The sequence below is a fragment of the Coenobita brevimanus genome, chromosome 48, assembly GCF_032717465.1.
Source record: "Coenobita brevimanus isolate Jiangsu-jjx chromosome 48, ASM3271746v2, whole genome shotgun sequence".
NCBI classification, from domain to species: Eukaryota; Metazoa; Arthropoda; class Malacostraca; order Decapoda; family Coenobitidae; genus Coenobita; species Coenobita brevimanus.
Genome location: NC_137001.1, coordinates 13,536,277 through 13,554,021, shown reverse-complemented (window position 1 = coordinate 13,554,021; position 17,745 = coordinate 13,536,277). Strand labels below are relative to the sequence as shown.

General features: G+C 44.3%; 1 pseudogene; it reads right to left on the bottom strand.

Annotated features, from left to right (window-relative positions):
• The window catches only part of LOC145399295 (uncharacterized), a 33,344-nt pseudogene extending 21,347 nt beyond the window's left edge, over window positions 1-11,997 (bottom strand).
• Window positions 11,998-17,745: the final 5,748 nt, after the last annotated feature.

The following is a 17,745-nucleotide window of genomic DNA, read 5'->3' as shown; positions in this document are numbered from 1 at the left end:
AGGTTCTTACTTTTACGTAATAAATCTCCGACGATTCTTACTTTAAAGTTATAAATCCCCAAAGATTTTTGCTTTGAAATAATAAATCCCCCAAAGATTCTTCATGTAAATAGCTTTGCAACATTTCTTAGAAACTTTTTCCTAGGACACTTCTTTTTTTTTTTTTTTTTAAGGGATGGGACAGAGAGTGGCATGGAAAAAGATTAGCTGGAGCTGGAGGAAGGACAGTCTAATGGAAGACGACATAATAGTCCTGTCTCTGTATTTCCTGCTGTTTATGACCTCCAGTCTCTGAAACACAGTGTGTCCAGGCATCTCAAAACCAATGGATCTTGAATTTGGCTCTGTTATTGTGTTTATAAATTATTATTTTTTCCAAGGAGCAATCTTGCTTGCTTCTGGCCTTTGGTTCCTTCTTCCTTGCATTGAAAAAAGAAAAAATTTGACCTGAAGGTAATTTGTGTGTGTAGGGGCAATTTGTGTATATAGAGGCAATTGTGTCTGTTGAGGCAATTTGTGTCTGTGGAGAAAATTTTTTTGTGTTGAAGCAATTTGTGTGTGTAGAAGCAATTTGTGTGTTTAGTGGCAATTGGTGTGTGTAGAGGCAATTGGTGTGTGTAGAAGCAATTTCTGTGAGTAGAGACAATTTGTGTGTGTAGAGTCAATTTGTGTATTTAATGGCAATTGGTGTGTGTTTGTGTGTGTGTGTGTGTGTGTGTGTGTGTGTGTGTGTGTGTGTGTAGAGGCAATTTGTGTGTGCAGAAGCAATTTCTGTGTAGAGGCAATTTGTGTGTGTAGAAGCAATTTGTGTGTTTAGTTGCAATTGATGTGTGTAGAAGCAATTTCTGTGTGTAGAGGCACTTTGTGTGTGTAGAGACAATTTTGTGTGTGTTGAGTCAATTTGTGTATTTTGTGGCATTTGGTGTGTGTGTGTGTGTGTGTGTGTGTGTGTGTGTGTGTGTGTGTGTGTGTGTGTGTGTGTGTGTGTAGAGGCAATTTGTTTGTGTAGAAACAATTTCTGTGTGTAGAGGCAATTTGTGTGTAGAGCCTATATGTGTGTGTCGAGGCAATATGTGTATAAAGAGGCAATTTGTGTGTGTAGAGGCAAAATGTGTGTGTAGAGGCAATTTGTGTGTGTAGAGGCAAAATGTGTGTGTAGAGGCAAAATGTGTGTGTAGAGGCAAAATGTGTGTGTAGAGGCAATTTGTGTGTGTAGGGGCAATTTGTGTGTGTAGAGGCAATTTGTGTATGTAGAGGCAATTTGTGTATGTAGAGGCAATTTGTGTATGTAGAGGCAATTTCTGTGTGTAGAATCAAATTGTATATGTAGAATCATTTTGTGCGTATAGAGGCAATTTGTGTGTGTAGACTCAATTTTTGTATGTAGAATCAATTTGTGTATGTAGAGGCAATTTGTGTATGTAGAGGCAATTTATTATATAGAGGCAATTTGTGTATGTAGAGGCAGTTTGTGTGTGTGTAGACTCAATTTCTTTATGTATATGTAGAGGCAATTTGTGCATGTAGAGGCAATTTGTGCATGTAGAGGCAATTTGTGCAGGTAGAGGCAATTTGTGTATGTAGAGGCAATTTGTATGTGTAGAGGCAATTTGTGTATATAGAGGCAATTTGTGTGTGTAGAGGCAATTTGTGCATGTAGAGGCAATTTGTGCATGTAGAGGCAATTTGTGCATGTAGAGGCAATTTGTGTATGTAGAGGCAATTTGTGCATGTAGAGGCAATTTGTGCAGGTAGAGGCAATTTGTATGTGTAGAGGCACTTTGTGTATATAGAGGCAATTTGTGTGTGTAGAGGCAATTTGTGTGTGTAGAGGCAATTTGTGTGTGTAGAGGCAATTTGTGCATGTAGAGGCAATTTGTGCATGTAGAGGCAATTTGTGCATGTAGAGGCAATTTGTGTATGTAGAGGCAATTTGTGCATGTAGAGGCAATTTGTGCAGGTAGAGGCAATTTGTATGTGTAGAGGCACTTTGTGTATATAGAGGCAATTTGTGTGTGTAGAGGCAATTTGTGTGTGTAGAGGCAATTTGTGTGTGTAGAGGCAATTTGTGCATGTAGAGGCAATATGTGTGTGTAGAGGCAATGTCTGCATGTAGAGGCAGTTTGTGTGTGTAGAGGCAATGTTTGCATGTAGAGGCAATTTGTGTGTATAGAGGCAATCTGTGCGTGTAGAGGCAATCTGTGTGTGTAGAGGCAATTTGTGCATGTAGAGGCAATTTGTGTGTGTAGAGGCAATTTGTGTGTGTAGAGGCAATTTGTGTGTGTCAACCCTCTCTGGGACTGTTACGTTTTATATGATAAATAAATAGAAACGCAACCAGTATCTTAACTGAACCAGTGTATGTCTCGGATGGTTACCTTTTCTATGACCTATTCACCAAACACTGGAGGGTTCGCAATTTCGTTACTATTCGTTTCGTTTTATGAAATATTTTGTCTAGGTAAACAGCAGATTAATCTGCGTAGTTAGAACCCATACGAACATTCATCTTCAGTATCATAATAACAAGAGTGTACTTTAGATTAGATCTTGAATTAGGCTCTCTGTTGTTTTGCTTTTATTTTTTCTTGGAGGGAACAATCTTGCGGACTTCTGATCTTTGTTTCCTAAATAAAACACTGAAACAATATTCCCTATCATCCCATATGTTGGAAGTATCGATGAAAATAATATATTTTTGCGGTAGGCAAGTTTACACAGTATTGCATTCAGCCACTATTCTGCTAGTTTGTCTTTACTAAACAGAATCGACTTGTGTTAACTTCGGTCAAAATTCTTGGTTTACCAGTAGCAGATGAAAAGTTAATCGAGTTAGTCCGTGAACCGTTTGACTGGTAGGATTTCTCTCAATTTTAAAAATCGTCAGGTGTTAGCATAAGACCTAAGCAACTACGCAAAAGTCCTACACAGACGAGGAACCACTAGGGCTGCATTATGGGACGTACCTAAGGTGTACAGGAGTGAAGTACCTTGTGTCAGAAAAACCTTAAATATTAACTGACACAGCACGCCACTAAGAGAGATGCACCCACATCTAAAAATATGCTAATGCAGTGAAAGGTTATATGAGTGGTAGTCACTGGTAGAGAGAGAGAGAGAGAGAGAGAGAGAGAGAGAGAGAGAGAGAGAGAGATTTTACCTCAAGGGGAAAACGACGGTGTACCAGAGATGAACTGGCAGTGCATTCTTAAACAAAAAGGAGAAAGTGGGTGAAGTAAGGAGCGCTGAAATCCACCGCCAACCATCTTTCGTGAGTCATGAGCATCACATTCACGAATATGTCCCTGCAAGCAGGAAAAAAAATAGTGTTAGGTAGGCATACTTTAGGTTAGGTTTTCTTTGCCTTGCCTTGGTAAGTATGGGTTAGGAAAGTTTAGGTCAGGCTAGGTTAGGAAAGTTTAGGTTGAGAATAATTATGCCTTGATATTTTTATGAATATGAAGTCACGTTCATATAATGGCATTTTTGTAGTGTTTTTAGGCTTCCTTTAGGTATTATTGTGCCAACGACCTAAAGACTTGACAGTATACAGCTTGAATGTTGTAGTGTTCATTACAGCCTCTCTCTCTCTCTCTCTCTCTCTCTCTCTCTGACCATTCTGTTTATCTTAAGAAAGAATTCTAGTTAAGAAAAAATTCTAGTTAAAGAAGTCGTTCTGTAGACCTTTTCCAGTGATGTCACAGAAATCACGTGGTTTTGTTTAAGACTCCATATTGGATGGCAAACTCCTTGCAGTAATGGCTGTCCAGATATGGCTGCCAGAGACTGAACTGTCTGATATATGCAGAAATCTGGATCAACGCCACCAAGATCTGTACAGGAACAAGATAGTGTTTGAGGCTGGACTCTTACACCATACCTAAGTAGAAATTCACTCGTTTCAACTACGGGATACCGAAACCAGATCTCAGATATGGCGATGTCTATCACTATTTGGTGAACATCCCCTGAAAGTTCACCAGGGCAGCCCTCAAGGTAAATATGTGTAATATATTTAGCTGGAATTGACATACAGTACATGTAAATCGTCTTGATAATCACTAAATTATTGACGTGGGGCCAAGGGGGGAGGGACTGTATACACTGACTGGGAAACGAGTAATTGATGAGTGGAGGGTGGGGGCGTGGGAGTGGGGGAAGGAGGTGGAGGGAGGGTTGGGGGTTTGAAATGGCGGGGGGGGATTATGGTAGGTTTTGGGGATGGGGGTGTGGGGGATGTCGGGGTGAGGGCGTGGGGGAGGACTGAGGATGGGTGGTAAGGGGTGGGACAGGTAGGGGGTGGAGGGGAAGGAAGTTGGGTGGTGGTGGGGCGTATTGTGGGGGGTGGGGGGGTTGTGGAGGGGAGTTGGGGCGTGGGGTGTGGGGGGGGTTCGAGAGTAGGGAGTTGGGGATTGTTGGGGGGAGGGAGTGAGAGGTTGTGGGGGACGGTGGTTGGGTGGGGTTGCGGTGGGGGATTTGGGGTGGCAGTGGGAGGGTGATGGGGGTGTGTAGGTGGGGTGGGAGTGTGTGTGAGTTGGTTGGGTGGTGGTGGGGGATGGAGGTGTGGTTGGAGGGGATGGGGGGGTGGCTCACCTGATATGAAATGCCTGCTACAGAGTCGGGTGTAGGCCTTCGGCTGCCAATTCTCCCTCTTCATGGCAGCTATCCACTTCTGTTCCCTTTCTTCATTGGCTGGAAACAGGCAGAAGTTTGCCCCACTTCCACTTTTCTGCCATGTCTTACAGCCGAGGCCACAATAGTGGACTATCATTGTGGAATCTGCAGTTCTTTCTCTCTACACGTCCGACAATTTGCCGTCCAGTATGGCATCGTAAACAAAAGACAAATGACCCGTGGCGTCACGTGGAAAAGATCTATAGTATAAAGACCAATAACGCTAATATCCACAGCTAGGTACCAACCGTAAGTAACGAAAATCACGTTCTTGTAATGTCTCTGGAAACAGAAAAAATAATGTTAGGTATTTGTAAGATATGAGGAATTAGATGGATATTGGCACCATATTAAACTACAGAATATTATCGGTTGTGATCACTTGCCATTGGCTGTGAGTTTTAGAAATACTGGTGGAGTATCTGTAATGCAGCCTCAAGTGCCTTCCAATGAAACTGTCCATTCATCAGTCAGATGGGGCAGACTTAAGGACCATGAGATGTATGAACTAAATCGTACAATTGACGTCCACTTGCAAGACTTTGGTTCACCCTCTGTACATGACTGCCATAAGACAAGTTGCCGATCACTTGAGCATCTTAAAATGATAGATGAACTGTATGAAATTATTACGGGTAGCCGGAAATAAATGAGGAGCTGCTTCAAAAAGAATAAATTTAGGGTAATCCCAGGATGGAACCGTGGTATTAAAGCAAAGAACAGTGAGTACGGGGGGGGGGTGTTATTGACTTACACAAGGGAGGGGAATATTTGGTAGCATTATTTACAGGCGCCGTTATAGGGGACGAGGGTAATATCACTGTTCGTAATATTCACTGTCTGTGCTTTTGTATTTTAGGGTCTTATGGGTTTACTTGGCCCCATTGTACACTGGTAACTGAAATTCACTAGGGCACCTGTTCTTTTACACTCACTGGTGTCGGTCTTTTCTGGCCTCACTGTATTCTGATGTCACTGTAAACCCACTCCCGTGCCTCTAGTGCTGGTCTCACTGTTCACTGTAAATTCACTGTCTTTGGGTCCACTTTGTTTCACTGAGGGAAGGGAAGGTCCAAGGCTTACAAATCTCAGCCAGGGGTGGGCAGAGGCCCTGTGGGAGTCCCTTTGTCCCACGGCCACATGACCACCCTCAGGGGCGTCGTCTCTCTGCTGGGGCTCGGGCTGTGTGGCAAAAGGCCCCTCACCGTCGGGGCTGAGGGCTGGGGTCTGGCCCTCAGGACTGGGGCCAAACAGGCATTGGAGGCCCTCACTCAAGCACCTGGTGGAGGATGGGTGTCACCATCATAAGGGTGGGGATTGGGCCCCCCCGGGGGTCCAGGGGACGTCCTCAGAGGGGTGCTGGCTGCGGTCTTCTGCTGGGGGCTCCGCCATCAGGGCTGGGCTGCGACGTCACTCTAAGTCGGAGTCCGTCAAGTAGACGTCCTCTTCCTCCGGACGGAGGTAGAACAACCCCGGGGGACAGTACAGGGCCGCTCCACCAATCCTCTGAGCAGTGATCCTCCTCCTGGAGGTTGCCTTGGTCTGGATGGACAGGTGGGTAATCTGTGCTTCTGCCGGAGGGCAGTGCTAAGCACAGCTCACTGTCTTGTTGCGGAGTCACAGGGGACGAGAGACTTTGGCGACTCTCCCAGGTGCAGCTACAGGACGTTGCTGGGTTCCCTTGGGCAACAGATGGAGGGCGGCTACAGGCCGTCCCTTCACTGCCGGCGTGGCTACAGGCCGTCGCCAGGGCCCGACTCCCTAATGGGCACTCAGGCAAGGTGTGGCTACTGGCCTTCACCTGCCTGCCGGTGCAGCTACCGGCCGTCACCGAGGTCCCGCAAGGAGGGCGACGTGCAGATGAGCGGCTACAGGCCGTCTCCTCCCTATGGGCGCGGCTACAGGCTGTCGCCAGTGTTGTGCCCTCCTAGGCAACTACAGAAGGTAAGGGGACGTACCGGTCTCTCCCCGGCATGGCTACAGGCCATCGCCGGTTTCTGTAGGGGGTGTGAGCAGCACTAGGCAGAGTGGCTACAGGCCGTCTCCTAATTAGTGGTCCAGCTACAGGCCGTGACCTTTTTTGTGAGAGGCTACAGGCCATTTCTGGTGCCCGTCTACAGCCCATGGCCCTTTGTGGTGAGTGGTTACAGGCCATCTCTGGTGTCTGGCTACAGGCCATGGCCCTTGCTTTTTGTGAGCGGCTACAGGCTGTCTCTTTATATACTGAGTGGCTACAGGCCATCTCAGGTGCCCAGCTACAGGCCGTGGCTGGGGTGCTTCTCAGAACTGTTAGGCCAGTTCCACCCCAATCCTGTCGGTGGTCAGCTCGCCCGGAAGGTAGTGTACTTTGACTAAGGTGGTGGCGGCGGGCGAGTTCCGGGGAATAGGGGCACGCAGCCAGAGTGAACTTATGACCCTGTTGCCCTGGCACTTTCCGCGCGCCGTCTAGCCCTTCGTGTCCTCCTCCTGGGGGTGTGGTGGCAACTTGAGGTGCCACAGCCGGCATTTTAAATAAGATGTGCAGCTGTCTGTACCGGATGCCTGTCAGCACGTACAAGTATTGGACGTGTGTAACTCCAGTACTGCCACCTCCCCAACTAGAGTAGTGTTGGGTGTATAATGATGTTATACAGCTATCATTCTAGTAGTGTTTTGTCAATAGTCAAGCGGTTATTCAAACTGCATAGTGTAATGTCCATGATTCAGGATGAAACTGATAAGTGCATGAAATCTGAACAACAGAGTATGGCTGTATTTAAAATTACTGTTTGTTTTCAAATTTCAGTTACAAATACAATTACAATTAATTAATCTTTTAATTCATAAAAAATTTGTCAACTACAATTACAGTACTAATTGATCCTCGCCTGACTACTACTATTACTGCTACTACTACTACTACTACTTTTTTTATGCGAGTAAGAAGGAACCAAAAGCCAGGAACCCGCAAACATTCCCTCCAAGAAAAAAAACAAAAACAACACAAAAGTGAGCCAAATTCAAGATCTGTTCACTTCGAGATGCCTGGACACACTGCATTTGAAAGACTGGAGATCATAGGAAGTAGGAAATAAAGACAGATGGAGACAGTTCCAGAGTTGACCTCTTGCATAAATGAAGGACTGGGAGTAACGTTCAACTCTTGCATTAGAGAGCTGGACAGAAAAGAGATGAGAGTTTGATGCTAGACGGGTGCTACATGTCCATCAAAGAGGTGGAGGGAGGCAAGCAGACAATTCAGAGGTGCAGTGACCATTGAAGTAGCGACAGAAACGAGATAGAGGCAACAGTGCGGCGAAGAGACAGAGTTTAAAGGGAGCCAATAAGAGGAGGAGAGTTAATGAGATGAATAGCTTTTGATTCCACCTTATTGGGTAGAGCTGGATGTGGGAAGCCTCCCCACACATGAGAGTTGTACTCTACACAAGGGCGAATAAAACCCGTGAATAAGGTCAACAACTGGGCAGGGGTAAAGAAGGTACGGAGTCAGCTTAGCACACCTAATCTCTTGGAAGCTGACTTACAAGAGATGTAATATGATCTTTCCACGATAAATCCCGAGTGAATGAAACCTCAAGCATGTTCAAGGATGATGCAGGCTTGAGCTGGATATTATCAAACATTAGTGGGAACTCCTGTGGAAGATTTTGTCGGTTGATAGGTGTAAAAACCAAGTCTTTGATGCATTATAATAACAAGATTATTTTTATCCCAGTCAGAGATACGAACCAAGTCAGACATTAGGTGTCCTGTAGCCTCATCCCTTGTTTGTTGAGGTAACTGCTGGAATGGACGTTGTGGGAACTGAATGGAAAGGTGAAGGGTGGAATAATCAGCATACAAGTGGATAGGGTTAGATGTACAGCTTTGAAGATCATTTATGAATAAAAGGAAGAGAGTTGGTGATAGGACAGAGCCCTGAGGAACGCCACTGTTGATAGATCCAGGAGAAGAATGATGGCCATCTACAACAGCGGTTATAGAACGACCAGAAAGGAAGCTATAGATGAAGGCACAGATAGAAGGATAGAAACTATAGGAGGGCAGTTTGGAAATTAAAACTTTATGCCAGACTCGATCGAAAGCCTTTCATGTGTCAAGTGCGATGGCAAAGCTTTCGCCAAAGTCCCGAAAGGAGGATGACTAGGAGTCTGAAAGGTAGGCGAGAAGATCGCCAGTCGAGCATCCCTGATGGAACCCATACTGATGATCAGAAAGAAGGTTATGATAGGAAAGATGCTTTAAAATTTTTGTGTTAAGAATTGACTCGAAAACTTTTGAGACACAGGATGTTAAAGCAATTGGATGATGGTTAGAGGGTTGGGATTGGTCACCCTTCTTTGGGACTGGCTGAATGAGATCAAACTTCCAGCAAGAAGGAAAGGTACAAGTTGAAAGACAAAGGCGAAAGAGTTTACCTAGGCAGGGTGTAAGCGCAGAAGCACAGTTCTTGAGGACAACAGGAGGGGCTCCATCAGGCCCATATGCCTTGTTAGTACTGAGGCCAGTGATGGCAGAAAGTACATCAGCTGAAGAAATTTTAATGTCAGGCATGAGGAAGTCAGAGGGGGGAAGTGGTGGAGGAACTACTACTACTACTACTACTACTGCCACTACCATTACTACTACTGCCATCACCACCACCACCACTACTACTGCTACTTCAACTACTATCACCACCATCACTTTTACTACCACCACCACTACTACTACTACTGCTACTACTACTTCTACTACTACTGCTACTACTACAATCACCACCACCACTGTGACTACAACCACCACCCCGACCACCAATTCCACTACTATTACTACTATTATTATTATTATTACTACTACTACTACTATTACTGCTACTACTACTACTACTACTATTACTGCTACTACTACTACTACTACTACTACTACTTCAACTGCTCTCATCACCACCACTATTACCACCACCACCACTACTACTACTACTACTACTACTATTACTACTACTACTACTACTTCTACTATCACCACCACCACCATTACGATTGCTGTTACTAATACTACTACAACTACTTCTACTACTACTACTACTACTACTACTACTAGTACTACTACTACCACTACTACTACTACTGCTGCTACTACTACTTCTACTACTACTATCACCACCACCACTATTACTACAACCACCACCACCACCACCACCACTACTACTACAACAACTACTACTACTACTACTACTACTACTACTACTACTACAACTACTACTACTACTACTACTACTGCTACTACTACTAATACTACTACTACTCTTACCACCACCACTATTACTACCACGACCACCACCAACACTACTACTACTACTACTACTACTACTACAACACAACTACTACTACTACTAGTACTACTACTTCAACTACTCTCACCACCACCACTATTACTACCACCACCACCACCATCACTACCACCACCACCACCACCACCACTACTACTACTACTACTACTACTACTAATCACCTCCATCCATTGGGGAATTATATTGTGAAGATCCAAACCAACCTTCCTAATACAGTTCACATTTCGAGTTGTAATGTGAAGGTTAACACTAACCCTCATATTACAATCCATTGGCCCCAAGCACGCCAACCTGTGGTTACCAACCATCTACTATTACTATTATTATTTTATTTTTTTTATTCATATTTATTACAGTGTAAATAAAGACATTAAACAATTGGAGTCGCTGGTCTATGCGACTCTCGACCACTGTAGCTTCGTAATCCATACCCGCCAGAGAGACAGGCCTGAGGGCTGATGATCTTGTGCCCCTGAGACATAGCAGAGCAGACCTCACGAGGGAGAATGACAGTCGACATCTCATCCAGGCCATAACAGAACTCTGCTGTTGACGTTTCTTCTCAGAAAGAACCTCTGCCAGTCTCGAATAGAATCTCACTGCCTCTGGACCCATCCCACCTGATGTCGTGAACACAAGGGGAGTGAATCGACCGTGGTCCACATGTTGGATCCTTTCTTGATAATATCTATTTTTTTCTTGTTCATTCATCTTGTATGCAGCTTCGAGAGACAGTTCACAATGACATGCTGCCATGGGATCGAATATCCTGATGTCGAAGAACGCCCTCTGCCCACGTGTCCAGAAACCTCGAGCACTGACTTCCATTCTTGCATCATTTGATGTGTTTACTGTTCTGTGGGTGAAGTGCTCGCCGTCCAGGGGTAGCAGAGCTGGCTCAATCGTGACATCATGGCATATTTCCTGCAGCATTTAGGCAATGAGGTCGCGTACCTCATCATGTCGGATGCAAACAAAGCCTCCCTTCTTGCATACCATTGCATGGTTTGCATCAAAGGCAGTGCCACAGGCACAGTGTTGAGGTAGGTTCTTTATCGGCCACTCATATCTCAAGGCTATGACGTCAATAAATTCTTGTTTGTTGAAGTGGAAGCCTTTTGCCTTGAGAGGCAGGGTTGTGAGCCAGTTCGATGCCCCAACCTCCTGTGCAATTTCAACTCTTCTGCACTGGTCTGGTGTTAGATGTTTGATTATGTGCTGCAGTTGGTCTTTTTGTCTTGCTTCACACTCCTTGCTTATCTGTGTCTTTATGTCTTTCTGCCTTTGGTGGTCGATTTCACTCGTCTCAACCTGGGCGCAGATCTTCTGTGACAAGGATTCGATGAGCCTGAGTGAGTTTCTGTGTTCATAGTTTGCCAAGGCTACTGGATTGATAATGCCAAGGCCTCTCATCCTGGGCGGTAGTGCTAGAAGGTCCCTCTCTTCTGGTGTGAGGATGTGGCCATTGGTTAGAGATGGGAGGAATGAATCCCTGATTGCATCCTCCAGTGGTTGTAGCAGCAACTCGATATCTGGTATGGTCCTCATCACGAAGGTCCACTTGTGCTATACACCATAGGTAAATGCACTGTATGCTGCATGGGGTTCTGTTTTTACGTGGCTGGATAGTGTATGAATTTCATCTACCCATGTCTTTACCTTATCCCTCACATATTTGTCTTTGAATTCCTTAGTTCCAATCACAGCCCCTAGATGCCTCTGACCTTCCTTGGTCCCTATCACGTTTGTGCCTCTAAATTCTTCTTCTGCATCTTGATAGTAAGCTGGTTTCACGATCAAGATGGACTTACTTGCATTAGGGTAGTAACCTATTTCAGGGCCATGAGATGTTACAAGGTTCCACCATTTCCTCACATCCTCAACCTTGCAGCACCCGTGAGATCATCTGCATAGGCTACCTGTTTTACATTGGTAGCCTCGTATTTGATCTGTTGTTGCAGCACTGTCATGGCCAGGTCGTACATAGCCATGGCAACGGGGTCCCCCTGGGTAGTTCCTTCTGTGGACTGAATTACACCGACATCGTGAGCCGCTGTACCCACAATGTAGAGGTCTGCTGGTTCTTTGTAGGTGTTTTCCACATATTGGGCAAATGCTGGGCATTTAACCCCTACACCGCGGGCATGTTTACCGATGTTTTGCGTGTGCCGCAGGGTTATTCGGGCTCCGACAGACTCTCAAAAAATATTTGCCAAAAATCAGTTATTAGTCCTAGAATATTAAAATTACATATGTTTATGGTACATACCTTCAACTTTCTCCTGGAATGTTTGTTGAGCCTTCGTGAGTTACCGTAGGACTTGTGGAGACCTCTGAAATTGGGTAACGAAGTCTCCACTTTACACTTCCCGACAACCCGTAATATGATTACCACAGCCAGATATTAACACTATAAACACTACTCTATGATTTTCAAGTAGTTTGGAATCCATACTCCAAAAAAAAAAACACTGTGAAAGCAATGAAAATTATGAGCGCGTCTGACCGTCGCACTTGTGCTAGTTCGCTCTTGGTACTCAGTCATTTATTATTCATAAAACCCCTCACACTTTATATTTCTATTACTATAGAACACTTATATGTATCTACAGTTTTTATCCATAAGTTTCCTTCAATAGTATTAGTTTATTGTCACTGTAGGGATTCAATTTCTTTCAGTAAAATATGTAGCATTCACTTTCTCGTCCTGTATACTAGCATTGAGAGTGAATGTCACTTTCATCTTCACTCTCATAACTCATAGTATTCAGACATGCTAGAGTGAAACTTTCACTTTCATTACTCCTAGGGTATATACACGTATTCTTATAATACTACTCATTTACATTTCTATTTACGTTCTCTATTTCATTTACATTATTTACATTTCTATTTTATTTACACTGTGTTATGCACTGTCACTTGTAGTAACTTATAAAACTATTTTCCATTGTTCATGTATATTTACATTCATTACTTTCACTTGCTGTTTACACATTATTTACACATTATTTACAATTCGACTTGCACTATTTTACTCAATAGAAAGATCGTAGTCACTCTTTTATCAATTGTCAGCCCATTACCTCTTTCCACACGAGGTTTAGTAGGGGGTAAAGGTCACAGGGCCCTTTGCATGGGGGTGAAAAAGTCCCTGAAGTCAACAAGACGAAACAGACGTACCTCCACTTCGGAAGATGAGAGTAAGCTGATAAGGGAGGGCCGGGTGGAGGCCTACTTAGGGGATATTCAGTACTACCAATGTTAGCTCTTGAAACAGCTATGTATAGCACTGAAATGATTGGCAGGAAATCTAGACAATACATTATAAATTAGGTAGTTCCAGGTGAATGTAAATATCACTTAGGCTTCTCCCTTCCCTCCTTATATGTATATTTATTACGAATATAGATTATACGGCATATTTCAAGAGGAAAAAAACAGCGAAAATTAGCGAACGAGTGCACGTGAGGTGTTGTCAGGTATGATAATTAGCCAATTCCAGGTGTATGGCACTCTCACTTACCTTATTTTTTTCTTGTATATATTATTTGGTATAAGAATAGGGCATAGGGCTTATTTCAATGGATGAAATCAGTGAAAAATTCCAGGGAAGATTTACTTAGCGTAGCACGGCCGGCCAGGCGAGAGGATAGGGTAATGGAGGGGGGGTAGGGAGGGGAGTCAAGAACGGGGAGAAATGGCTAAATTGTCAACAATGGATGGGAGTACAGATGAGATTAGGAGTGCTGACTAGTGTTGGACATTGGCAGTACTGATAGATGATATAAGCCCCCACTTGGAAGCCCGGGTGAATTCAAAATAACACAGAATCACAAAAGTGACGCCCCGCGGTATGATCCCTTGCTCCCAAGCGTCACGAAAGTGACGCCCCGCGGTTAAGGGGTTAACCTTGATTTTGCGCAGCATTGCCTCCCGGTTGATGGAATTAAATGCATTTGAGGCATCAGCTAATAATACTGCCTGACAGTCCTCTTCCCCAGATATTTTCCTCATTGAGTGAACTGCTGCCTCACCTCCTGCCTGCTGGTCTGCACACACCTTGAGGTTGCCAACTGCCTGCTTCACATCATCTTTCACCACCTCCATGATGCATTTTCCTATAATCCGTCTTAAGACTTCACCCACCCCGATGGGCCTGCATCCAGGATTCTTATCAAGGGGGATTAGTCTGCAAGCCGTCAGTGCTTCAATGTTACTGCACTGACTTGAAGCCAGCTTCCTTGCCAGTGAGGCAATGGTGTTACATAGGTCTGTTGCTGCCTCCCCAACTTGATGTTACTGAGGATTACTTGCCAAGATTTTGCATCCAGGCCTGACGGTCCTGCCCCTCCCTGTGTGTGCATTGCCTTCCGCCACACCATATCTCCAGTTATCCTGTCATATATGATGGGATTGGGAGGAGTGTAGTTGCCGTCAAGCTTTGATTGGGCACTTGCTTGTCGTGCAGTCAGGTGTTTTTCTTTTAGTTATTGCATTGTTTCATCTGTCAGGTCAAGTACTCCGTTTGGTGATTCAGCTGACAGGGATCTTGTTGCCATCGAGACCTTCCTCTGTCTCATCTTGCTGCCAAAAATCCTTGCAACATCGTTGGTATTCTGATTTCTTCTGCCTCGGTTACTACTACTTCTATCACCACCACCACCACTACTACTTCTACTTATGAAAATACATAAAAATAGGCCTTAGTACTGAAATTCTAATAGTGACACGGTTCCTGCAGATCAAAACAATGCAATTTTGTGGTATATTCTTTTGACCTTTACTTGACCCAGATTTTTTCCCATTTGCTGCTTAGTTCACGTAGCTCTGTGGCAGAATTGGACTCTGCTACGACTCTACATCCTTCCCATTGCACTTCTTCGTGACTGGCATCATATTCTAGTGTTATTTCATTGTTACAACTCAGTATTCAAGATGGAGAGATGGCAATTTTAGGGCAAGTTGGAGAAAAAAGAGTAAAATGTGCTGGAGAGGGACACCTTCACGTGGTGGCACTGATATAACCAGGTGTCTCCACTAAATGGTTATACAAACGTCCCTCATTTTTGGACCTTATCCTACAAAAGAAGGATGGTGGATTGCAGAAGAGGAATTTAAGCCTGCAGTCCACTGGATTGATGTTAAGATGAACCTTGGGTTGCCACTACTACTACAGCTTCTACTACTACTACTACTACTACTTCAACTACTACTACTACTACTACTACCACTTCTACTACTACTACTACTACCACAGTAGTGGTAGTAGTAGGCGAGGGAGGAGGAGGAGGAACAGCAGCAGCAGCAAACACCCCAAGTTCATCTGAAATGTGAACCCAGTGGACTGCAGGCTGATATTGTCATTTTGCAGTCCACCATTCTAATTTCGGGGGATAGGGAGGGAGTTGAGGGACGTTTGTATCACTAGGCAGTTCCTCTACCCCGATATATCAGTGCCACCACATGAAGGCATCTCTACCCAACACCATCTTCCCTGTCTGTCCAAGTGCTCTATACTCTTTACTCTAAATTGGCCTAAAATTACCATCTGCCCATTTTGAATACTGGTTGTGAAAATAAATTAGCACTAGAATATGCTAGTCAGGAAGAAGTGATATGGAATTTCTAGTCCAACTTTCAATCTTACCCACAGAATCATTGAACCAACCGATCCATACTCTCTTATATTCTTCTTCCAGCTGTTACTCACAACAATACACACTCCTTCCTTTGCCCTCTCATTCTCACCTACTCCCACGCATATACACCATCCATACTCTCATACACTCACCACACCATTTAGTTTCAGTTAATCCATATACATCCACTCTTGCACCCTCAAGCACCTGAACAATCTCTCTCTGTCTCTCTCACCTCATCATTTGCACCTCTTACATTCCATGCAGCTATCTGTACCATGTCCTTTGTTCGGTCCTTCGTCGTCACCTTTTTGTCAGTCCTGGTCCGAGGCTGCTTGTTCGTATTTTTAGTTAGTTGTTTTCCGGGGAGGGGCACTAACCCTCCGCCAACCCACTTGTTATCCCGTAGTGAGCACGTGTTGTCTGGTTATAAGGTTACCACCCAGTGCTGTAAATGCTTTCCTGGTTTATGTGACACCTTTTAGCTTGCCACTCAATGGAGAGCTACACTAAAAACAGAGTACCACTATACTAAGTGGGTAGATTATGGGCATCACCACCTACCACTACTGATTGAATGGTTTATATATATATATATATATATATATATATATATATATATATATATATATATATATATATATAGAGAGAGAGAGAGAGAGAGAGAGAGAGAGAGAGGTGGGAGTGCTTACCATCCACTCACTCGATGTAGTGCTGCTCTCGGGTGTCTGCCCTTTCCTCTCCTTTCCTTCCTTCCTCTTCTGTCTCTCTTTACTTCATTTTTTCCTTGTCCTTCTGCCTACAGGTGACTTTATATTCCCTCTTTTGTCTTTCCTTCATTCTTTCCTGTTCCTTCTCCCTGTGGGTGACCCTACACTGAGTGACAAGCCGAATGGTTTCCTATACACCAGGAAACGATTTACTATGCTGGGTGCTAACCATATAACCAAATCATGGCACCAGTTGGTTTAATGGGTAATTGTGGCATTCCAGTCAGATTGAGCCGGTGAAGGTTTATTTCCAAGGGGTGGTTGGGGTTATTGCTCACGTAAGGCCACTCAGGGATGAGTTAGCTGGTCACTCTCATCTTAAATGTCAGGACCAACTTGCCTAGCCCCGGGCTCCTACGCTCCTCATGGGGAAACATAGGATTGGATGAATATATATATATATATATATATATATATATATATATATATATATATATATATATATATATATATATATACAGTAGTCCGTCATTTATCCGGACGCTCAGTATCTGCACGTGTTCATTATCTGGATGCTGGGCCTTGGCTCTATTAAACCATTATCTGATTTTACTCACTATTATCCAAATATAAAAGTCCCAGAGAACTTCGGCCGGCTGGCTGAATGTTCAGACATTCAGTATCGTGGCTGCTGGGCTCGAGTTGTGAGTGGGAAGTAGTCTGTAATCCACAACCATAGCTGATATGTCCGTCTGTGCCTGTACTGATAGGTCAAAGTTGCACACTCATCCTATAACTCCTAACAAACCTCCAGCACCCAAGTAATATGACTGTAACCTGCAAGCAGTGTCAAAATGTTCGTATGCATTCCCCACCGAATATTTAATATTGTGAGTCCACGGGAGCTACTGAAAGTCTTTCCCAACAGCCACCTCCATCGAACACAGACCACAAGTCACGAGTACATGTTCAGCAACAGCGGCCGTCCCCCTCTCTATCGAAGGTCGAAATGGTGAGTTGTGTTTCCGAATGGCCACTCGGCGTCTAACAGACCGTAAGCCACGAGTAAATGTACAGCAAAAGTGCCCGTCCACCTGTCGACAGAAGGGGGAGAATCCTTCCCACAGTCTCACTTCTCCCCCCCCCTCCCATCCCTCCTCCATACCTTCCTTGGTTCCCCCCTCACTCCCTCAGTCCCTACACTCCTCTGTGGTGATAACAGTGACTCGTGAATGTTTAAAAGTTTTTAGTGATTTCTTCGACTACTATTGGCCGTATCGAAATTCTGCAGAGTCCAGGAAAAACCTCATCAAATTCTTCATCTAGACATATGTTTAACTCTTGGAAGGTGTTCCCCAAATTTGAACTAGGATGGTGGGAAGTTATA